The sequence below is a fragment of the Monodon monoceros genome, unplaced genomic scaffold (assembly GCF_005190385.1).
Source record: "Monodon monoceros isolate NGI ecotype Baffin Bay Population unplaced genomic scaffold, NGI_Narwhal_1 Super_Scaffold_3, whole genome shotgun sequence".
Classification (NCBI taxonomy): domain Eukaryota; kingdom Metazoa; phylum Chordata; class Mammalia; order Artiodactyla; family Monodontidae; genus Monodon; species Monodon monoceros.
The window spans coordinates 83,766,320-83,775,340 of NW_021703780.1; the positions used below are offsets into that span (position 1 = coordinate 83,766,320).

At 48.7% G+C, this 9,021-nt stretch overlaps 1 protein-coding gene across 4 annotated transcripts in view; it reads right to left on the reverse strand.

Moving 5' to 3' along the window:
* The window catches only part of FOXP1 (forkhead box P1), a 598,636-nt gene extending 594,130 nt beyond the window's left edge, over positions 1-4,506 (reverse strand). For 3 of the 4 annotated variants that reach the window (XM_029241873.1, XM_029241878.1, XM_029241872.1), the window contains exon 1: positions 1,930-4,506. The gene's annotated coding sequence lies outside the window, so the exon portion shown is untranslated. The remainder of the gene's footprint in view (positions 1-1,929) is intronic. The other variant, XM_029241871.1, reaches the window with a different exon arrangement.
* Positions 4,507-9,021: the final 4,515 nt, after the last annotated feature.

Sequence of the window (9,021 nt, forward strand, 5' to 3'; positions counted from 1 at the left end):
TTTTTTTTTTTTTTTTTTTTTTTTTTTTTTTTTTTGAGCTTCACATCAGATTTCAACCCTCACATACAAAACCTTGGCTTCCCTGACAAGGCAGATCTTCTAAACTTGATGTGAGAAAACGTTATCTAACTCTAGTGTAGGAGTCTAATGTTGGTAAAAAAGAATTCCACTGCACAGTTCTGGGTAGCAAGACAACCTCTAGAAGACTTACTATCCTTTTAACGCCCTTTTGGGTGCATTCTCTTCATAAATAAGTCTGCATTATAAAAATAACTTGTTTAGCTACTCAGCATCTATAAGGAACTCAAATGCTGCCTGGAGAGGGGCTGAATATTTCCTTCCAAGCAAGCCTCTGCTTGCACCACAAAGATCAGCATTTGCAATGGTCCATTTCTGCATTAGTGAATATATAGCTTTGCTGCTTGATCGAAGAGTCCAGGGTTCTCCGTGTAGAGCTCCTGACAACAACCCAGCAGCAGTTCTGTTTGATCTCTCCTGCTTCCTTAATTTGGGTTGTCAAGGTTCAGCAGTTGGAGGCTGTTTACTTTTCCAAAAAAAAAAAAAAAAACTGATTTTTTTTCTCCCTCTCACACAATGACTAATCCAAAGACTAAGGGGGGGTGAAGTGGGGTGCAGCCAGTGACAAGATGTTAAACCTTTTTCCCCCCTTTGCAGTGAGATTTTAGCTAACACCGTTTGAATGGTAACTAGTTGAATTCCTTTTAATATTTTTAATACTCTTTAATTATGAGACCTTTCAAGCAGGGAAGTCAAGATGGAAAAGACTCATTCCTGATCTCTGAAACTGTGAGCCCAATTTTCTTTTCCTGGCCTTAAAGAGATGGGTATTTTCACTTTGAGAATCAAAACTCTAGTGGAATTCTCAAAAAGATTCAATACATTTCTCTCTGGAACCAAAAATAATAGGAACTCCTGTGTCTCAATTATACAGGATAACCCTTGGTAGAAAACACCTGAACTCTTACCATTTCTCTTCAAATTCTAGTTAAGACATCTCTCCCTAAAATGATTCTCACTGTGGAAAAAAAGAGGGGAAGGGAGATGAAAGGTAAAAAATTTGGAAATATTCTTCAATGTATTTTCAGCAGGAGAAAAAATCTCTTAACTATCCCTCAGGTTTTCTCAACTCAGCTATTGTGCCAGCCCTAAATCCTGAAGCCTACAGACAACCAAAGGTAAAGTGTAGACGGTTTCAATGTGTAGACTCCTTTCAGGGGGAATACAGAATGGCCCTCCAACATTCCTGTCTAAAGAGCAGTAACAAAAAGGGAAACCCGAACTTGGAAAATACCTGTGACCGGACATGAGAGCAACACCAGCCCCTCATAAATGGGCTGGAAAAGCTCAAATGCAACCAAATGAAATATTTATATTAATTCCATTATTCTGCCCAAGCCTCACAGATGAGGGCTGGGGGGGGGGAGGGGGCGGGGCTCAGAGGAAGAAAATAAGTTTCATTTCGGGTTTTCTGGTCTAGCAAAAGGAAAAGGAATTAAGACGAACGTGTAGGATGAGCCCAGACTAAATCAATACACTTTGTAATCAGTCCGTCAAGGGTATTTGGACACAATGACTTGGAAATAATTAACAGTTAAAAGGGGGGAGGGGAGTGGGGTGAGAAGGGGAGCGAGGGATGTCATCATATTTTATCAGAGCACTTTACACTCCATGCTAAACTTTGATCTCCAGATTTTCGGATTTCGGAAAGAAAAGAGGAAAAAAGGAGAAAGTGCAGTATTTCAAAGCACCTACCGGCTTAAGGATGGGCACATTTCCTGGCTCCGGCGCCAGATCGCTGCGCTCGCGCCGCCCATGCTGGGGCTTTGGGCGCAGAGACCCCCGGGTACAGCCCGAAGCTCTAGAGTGTCACCGGCCCTCGCGCCCCCGCCCACGGCCGCCTCGACTTACCCGCGGAGTCCGGGGAGGGAGTGGGAGTGCCGCCTTCACGCCCGCGGAGGAGGCGCCGGCAGCACCATGGTCCCCGGCGCCGCAGCCGCTGCCCCTTGGCCCGCTTGCTCGCCGCGCGCTATCCTCTTCTTGCAAACTTTCGGATTCTGCGGTCGACAAGAAACCGGGGCGACCCTCAGCAAATCTTCCCGGTGCAGGTTGGGGGGAACTGAGTGGGGCGGGATAAATGAGTAGCCTGGGGGGCCAAGACCGAGAGGGCGGCGGGCTCGAAAGACCCGCGAGCGCGCGTGGAGGGAAGAGAGGATGTGGCCCAGGGATTCCCTGCAAGGATCCCGAGACCGGGAAATCGGCCCGAGCCTAAGTCTCAGCACCTTCCCCGGGATCTTACAAAGTTGCAACAACAAAAAAGGAGGGGGGGAGGAAAGGGGGAGGGGGTGGAATAGGGATACGATCGCAGGCGCAAGGTTTGGAGTTACAACTGTTTATTTAGTCCTTATTCTCACAGGGGGCGGGAGCTGCGCCGCAATCGGGGGCGGGTTGCAGGCAGCGATTTCGAAGCAAACACTTGGGAGGGGGGCCTGAGACTTTGTTTCTGGGCGCGAAGCTCCCCGGCGCCCGCATGTGTCACCGCCAGTCCGCGGGGACCAAGGCGGAGCTCACAACAGGTGGGGAGGGGGACTAGCCGAGGGCCAAAAAGAAGAAGGAATCAAAGTTTCCGAGAGCGGCCGTATCTGGGGAGGAGGCGGGCGGGAGGCGGAGGCGAGGGGAGGCGGAGGCAGCGAATGACCGCGACCCCGCGGCAACTGGCAAACTCCTCCGGCTCCCGGCGCCGCCACCGCGGTCCCCACCCGAAGCGCACACCCGCCCGGCTCGCCGGCTGCCTCAGCTGAATCCTCCCTGCGGGGCAGGAATGGAGCGCGGGGAGCCCGGGAGGAAGGCGGCGCGCAGCAGAGGAACGGTGAGCGGTCGGCCGCCGGGACAGGGCCGAAGGGTCTCGGCGACTCGCGCACGTCTCAGGACATATCAGGACTTGGGAAATCCCCCCTGTTCCCCAGGCTTAAGAGGGACGTACACCGAGAAAGTGCGTGTGGTGCAGCGGAGAGGAATCCGGGCGCGGCGACTCCCCGCAGCGCACCCTGCTCCCACTCCCGCCCGCCGAGCTGGCCACGGCGGCCTCGGATCCCTCGCGGGGAGGCTGGGTTCGCTGGGCCGAGCGCGCGAGGGGGTACGTGTCTAGCTGGAGGTGCGCGGGTGTGTGTGTGAGTTTTCTGGGCTCCGGGGTGCGGCAGAGGAGTGCCCCCGTCGCCGAGTTCGGGGCACGGCGTGCGTGGCACCGGAGACGTCCCCAGCCGCGGGGCCTAGGGCGCAGACGTTCTCAGTCATTCCGCTGAGGCCCGCGGAGCAGCTCCGGGGCACCGAGGGGGAAAACACTCGTGGAGAGCGAAAGGAAAAAGTTTGCTCCAAGTCCAAACTTTGGGCTCCAGAGGAACCCGGCGCGCGCCCCCTCCCGCCGCGGACCCGACCCCGGGCCCCGCGCCCGCCCGGCTTCTGGGCAGGCACCCCGACGCCAGACACCGAAAGTTGCGCCAGGCGGCCTGGGATTCTCGATTCCTCTCCCCGCTGCAACCGTGGAGAGCGCAGAGCGACGCGTGAAGGGGCCGAGGTGAAGGAGAGATCGCCTCCTCGCCGCTGCAGCCGCCGTAGCCCCCCCCCCCCATCCATCTGACTTATGGAAATGCACCCAAGAGTGCGGGCCCCGCCGGAGTCCCCTCCACCGCCCCCCGCGCCAGCCCGCAGCCCCCAGCCACCCAGGAGCCCGGGCCCCGACCCGGGGGAGAGAGAGGCTGCCTCTGGGGAGGGCTGGGGGAGATGCACGTGGAGCCGGGAGATGGGAAGAAGTTTTTTTTTTCCTTTTTTCTTTCTTTTTCTTTTCTTTTTCTGTTTTTTTTTTTTTTTTGTTTTTTGGTGTTGTTGTTTAAAGTGGTCGGAAACAAGGCAGGAGGCGGCTTGGGAAAAAGTGGAGCAGAAATGGAAAAATACAAACTCACCCGCTGCAAATGGTCTCTCGGTGCAAACTAAGGTGTTTTCGGGCCTTTCCCCGCGCGCGCCCACTCCCGCCCGCGCGCGCACCCCCGCGCACACACTCACTCGCGCACACACGCGCGCACACACACGCACTCCCGGGCGAGGGCCGGGCCGCCGCGAGTACAGCATGCAACCGCCACACAATAAATAACAATAGATTCCTCCGCTCCGGACTAGCTTTCCGGAGCCCAGCCAGCGGCGGCGGCGGCAGAGGCGCGGACGACGTCGGGCCGGGGACGCTACCCCGCCCGCCCCCTGGGCTGCGGCCGGGGCCCCTTCTCCATCTTACGCACCCCTAAGCCACCCCCGGAGCGCGAACCGGCTCGCCCCCCTTCCCCGAGCCACTCGGGCGCTGGCACCCACCCCCCTCCCCTGGCCTCCCGGAACAAATAAATAAATAAGGCGCGCGAGAGGCCAACACGTCGCGGAGGGAGATGTTGTTATTTTTTGCTGTTGTGCGTCCCTGACGTCACATCCACCTGCTGGGTAAACAACAAGGCTCGCAGCAAAAAAAAAAAAAAAAAGAAAAAAAAAATCGCAGTTGCCAAGGGGGGGGGGCGGGGATTGGGGGCAAGGGGAACAGGGAGGTGGGAGTGAGGGGTGTCCAGGCTAGATGGGGACGAGGAGAAGGAGGCAGAGTCCCGCAGACCAGAGAGAGGAAGGCAACGCCAGAGCAGTCCCTGGCAGAAGAGGGATCAGGCAAGAAAGACCTAGAAAATGAGGGGCATGGGGGAGGGGGATTCCTCAGAAGATGGGGAAAGGGGCGCCCATTCAGACACCGGAAAGAAACGAGAGGGAGAGTGTTAACAACTAAGGACGAAGATGGGAATGCGATGGCTATTTGCTTGGTTTCTGAGCTAAAAATACAGAAGGAAGGGGAGAGGAAAGACAAGCATGTGAGTTTCCTCCAGTTAAAAGTGAAAGTGTTTTGCCATCAGTGACAGTTGAAGGAGGGGGAGGTAGGGTGGTGTTTTCAACCCCCTTTCTCCTTCTCTCCCGTCCTCCCTCGGTCTCTCCTCTTTCTTTCTGCACTTTGTCCAATGAAAGAAGGCGAGTTCGGGAGGTGAAAGTTCAACAGAAGGACAAACCCCTGTTTGCAAGAAATAGAAACCCGCCAGTGAGGGTTTTCTTCCCCCCCCCCCCGTATTTCTGAATCAGGAGAGTGTAATGTGGGACGCTTCCCCCCACTTCCTTGTCAGAGTCACTGCAGGAATGTGTAGTTAGATCCACTTTAGGCGAAAGTGGCTGCGTCGGGAGCTGTGTTCTTGCCATGGTTTCTCTTAGGAAAACGCCCAGGGGGCTAGCATGTCAATCAGTTGTTTAACACAAATTACCTGCTCTCCCAGAGATCAGTCACATGCAAAAAGCTTTGTCCAATTCTTTGAAAAGGTGACTTTTTTTTTTTTCTTTTTGCTGCTTTGAAGTTCGGTGGAATTTAGAAATTTGAAGGAGTGAATTAGGAGCCTGAATGAAATGTTTTGTAATATACATATACATGTATAAAACAAGAGACACACGCATTTCTTTCACTATTATCAACACAAATAGAGGAGGAAGAAGGCTTTCTGTTTCCAAGGTGTGACTTAGAAAGATATAGGGCTCTAGGGCTTGTAGTTGTTAACAGAAATAATTTTTTTTCAGACCCATCACCTCAACCTCCCAGCATTTCCAGTTACTGGCTAGGTGGTGTACCAGGGCAACTCTTTATGAGAATATATTGAAAGCCACTCCTGTGGATTCCTACGAAGTACTTGGAGAGAAGGAGACAACAACGGAAGGGGGTGGCGATGGGAGGGGGACACTAGTACTGTCCCCTCGGTCTTGAGACCAGAGCAGTTGTAGATAATCAATATCCTGAAAAAAGTTATGATAAATTCTTCTGGATCACGTCTTTATACAAATATTTTTAAACGTTCATTTACAGAAGAATTCTAAATCTCAAGTTCAATAACAGCATAAGACGACCACTTTAAAATTCTGTTTTGCAAGTAAAAAAAAAAATAATTCACTCATGCTACTGAATAAAGCCAGAGACAGGGAGACTGCGCTAAGGTAATTACAACATAGTAGAATTCATGTAAATGCACGCTGTGTAAGATTCCAGGCTATCCAGGCAAAAGCATCCATCAGATCATTGAGACTAGGATCCACATAAAGAAAATGCATTTTACTTCCTGTAGCACCTCCTAGCTTCCTAGAGGCTAGGGTTGTGTTGTCTTTGATTCAAGAGGTTAATTAAGACATGACACACCTACTATGTTCTAGACCATACAGTAGGCACTGAGGGATGCAGAAAGAAAGAAAATTCCTGCCCCTGAGAAGCTCACTGGCTACAGCTGTCAGTAATAACATCTAATATTTATTGAATGCTTACCATGAACTAGACAATGATGTAGAAGCTTTATGGCAACTCAGTTAATACTCCCAACAACCCTTTAACATCGCTGGCAATTCCATATGCTGAATTCACATGGAATTAAATTGAAATCTACAAAGTAGCCAGTCTATGGGGTGCCAGGGGGTTGTTGTTTTTCATTTCTACAATGTTTAAGCCAGATATAACATGTTATGGTATATGTCGGGTTGCAGAATTATAACTCAGGGGAATAGCAACTTATTTCAACGTGACAAATGTATGCATGGTCTGTAAAGAACAATTCATGCTTTGATCTGGCTCTTCAGATCGAACAGTGAGTTTTAAAAAAACTATTAGTATTGCCATACTAAAAAGATCTTTAGATTGCCACTGATCTTATTCTGCATTTTAACTGCCTTAAATTCTATATTCACTTGAAAGCGGGGGGGACCAAAATCAGATTGGCAACAAGTTTTGCAGACAAAAGGAAATCCTGGTTGTAAATCCCATGATATATTGTACCCAATTTTGTATATAATACTGTCTAATGTGCCGCCTTATTAAAGAATTCCATGTCCACTTGGTTTACATTAGAGGGAAACTTAACTACAGTTTAACATATAGTTCATTTTCAACACTGTCATGTTACATTCATAGGGAGCACATTTTCACTTCTTTATCAGTAATCAACTGGAAGTTTCTTTTTGTTAAATTAAAGCAAGAAGGGTTTTTCAATAAAGGGCATGAGGGTAGGACGCCACCTTTTGGTGGTAAAACAAATAGAAGTCCCTTTTTTAAACACATGCTCCTGACATAATTTCGTTTTTAATTACACCAAGGCAAAGGTGCTTGTCCCCATTTCGTTATAGTTTAAGTAATAGGAAAAAACTGTAAATTCAAAATTAGCAAACTATAGTTAACTGCGGCTAAAATTGCCCCAAAGGTATCAGAACATTTGAGTGCCCTGTCACATACTCTTAATTATATGTAACACCAACTTTGTTCTGCAAATACTGTGTCAGTGAACATATGCACATCTTGGGGGGACAGAAAGTGGAGTGGACATTTGCCACTTAATGAGATACCTGAATCTCTTATAAGTTTAAACAGAAACTTTAAAATCGCTTAATTCAGTATTTCTTTAACTACAGTTACCATCTTCCTAATTTTCACCATATCTACGTAACATAATAGTTCTTGAAAAATTAATATACTGCACTCATTGCAGTACAGTTATTATGGTAATTGTACTAAATATTTTCCTGTAAAACACCCACTTTTATTTTTCCGTTACTACATTAAATGGGAAATCATATCACCTTCCATAAATTAAAAACAATCACAGTAAAAACAAAGTTACTGATTTCTCTTTGTTAGAAAGAAAGAGTGGCTGAGAAACTAAAATGAAAAACTTTTTTAAAAAGAGGGGCAAGTCCTGAAAAGTGTTAATGACGTGTATGTCAACAGAAAATTGTTTTCTCTGTGTTGTTTTTGTTGTTGTTTGAACAACCAGAAGGATAGAAAATGATTGCAAAGGGAGTCTAGTTCTCAATATGTCATTCAATGTTATCTAATGCCATCCCAGTGGCAAGACTCCTACACTCTGAGAAACAGGCAAAACCAAGTACGTATATCAAATTACAGATTAGCAAGCTGAGGCCCAGGGATGTTAAATTGTCCTCCAAGGCCAAATAATTAGTTAGTGGCTAGACAAGGATTAGAATTCAGGTGTCCTGACTCAGCACCATTATGTATTTCCGTCTCACACTCTCCACTTCACCAAAGTGATGTGCCACCCCTCCTCAGGAATTATTCGGCCTGCCTAGTTTCTCAGAAACAGCCAACCCACATATCCCCTTATAGACAGGAGAGAAGCTGAGGCCACAGAGGGTAAAGATCAAGGTCCACCCCCTACTCACCCTCTCCTCTCCCCCAGGTGTGGCAGACATCCAGGTGTGGATAAAGACAGTGAAGAAAGGAGGAAAGGGTTAGCAGGAGAGAAGGGGAGGAGAAGAGGAGAGTGGGGGGAAGGGAGAGGTTAGTAAAAGTGGTCAGAATTCTCTAAATGAAAGCTTCTATTCCTAAGTCTCCTTCCTAGAAGAGAAAAATGGCTAATGAAAATCACGTGTTTCACAGTAAGTGGCAAGAGAAGTGTGTCCTCTGTGTTGTGATGTGACGATATGCCCACACCAGAAAACAACAGAGGCTCCCCTGTTGTAAAGTATGGTCAGCGCTCGGTAACCACTGGTTCTGCATCCATGGATTCAACCCACTGTTTAGGCTATTTGGTGGGTTGAATCCGCAGATGCAGAACCAGCAGATACGCGGGATGTACTCTAAGGGACTTGAGCATCCGCAAATTTTGGTATCCGAGGGAGGTCCTGGAACCAATCCCCTCGTATACTGAGGGACAACTGTATACAATATCATCAAGGACTCTGAGACGAACCACATTTGATAACTGAGAGGCTTGAAAAGCTAGTCAGGGAATGGTAAAAGATCCCAGCTCTCAAAGGGTTTTCCCCAACGCCAAAACTTGTTCAGAGGCTCAGCATTAAAACTAGAGACAAGAATGCACTTTCTGAGGTTTTAACCACGGGGGGCGGGGGGGGGGCCTTAGTTACAGGGATTGCATGTCCTGTTTTCTTTTA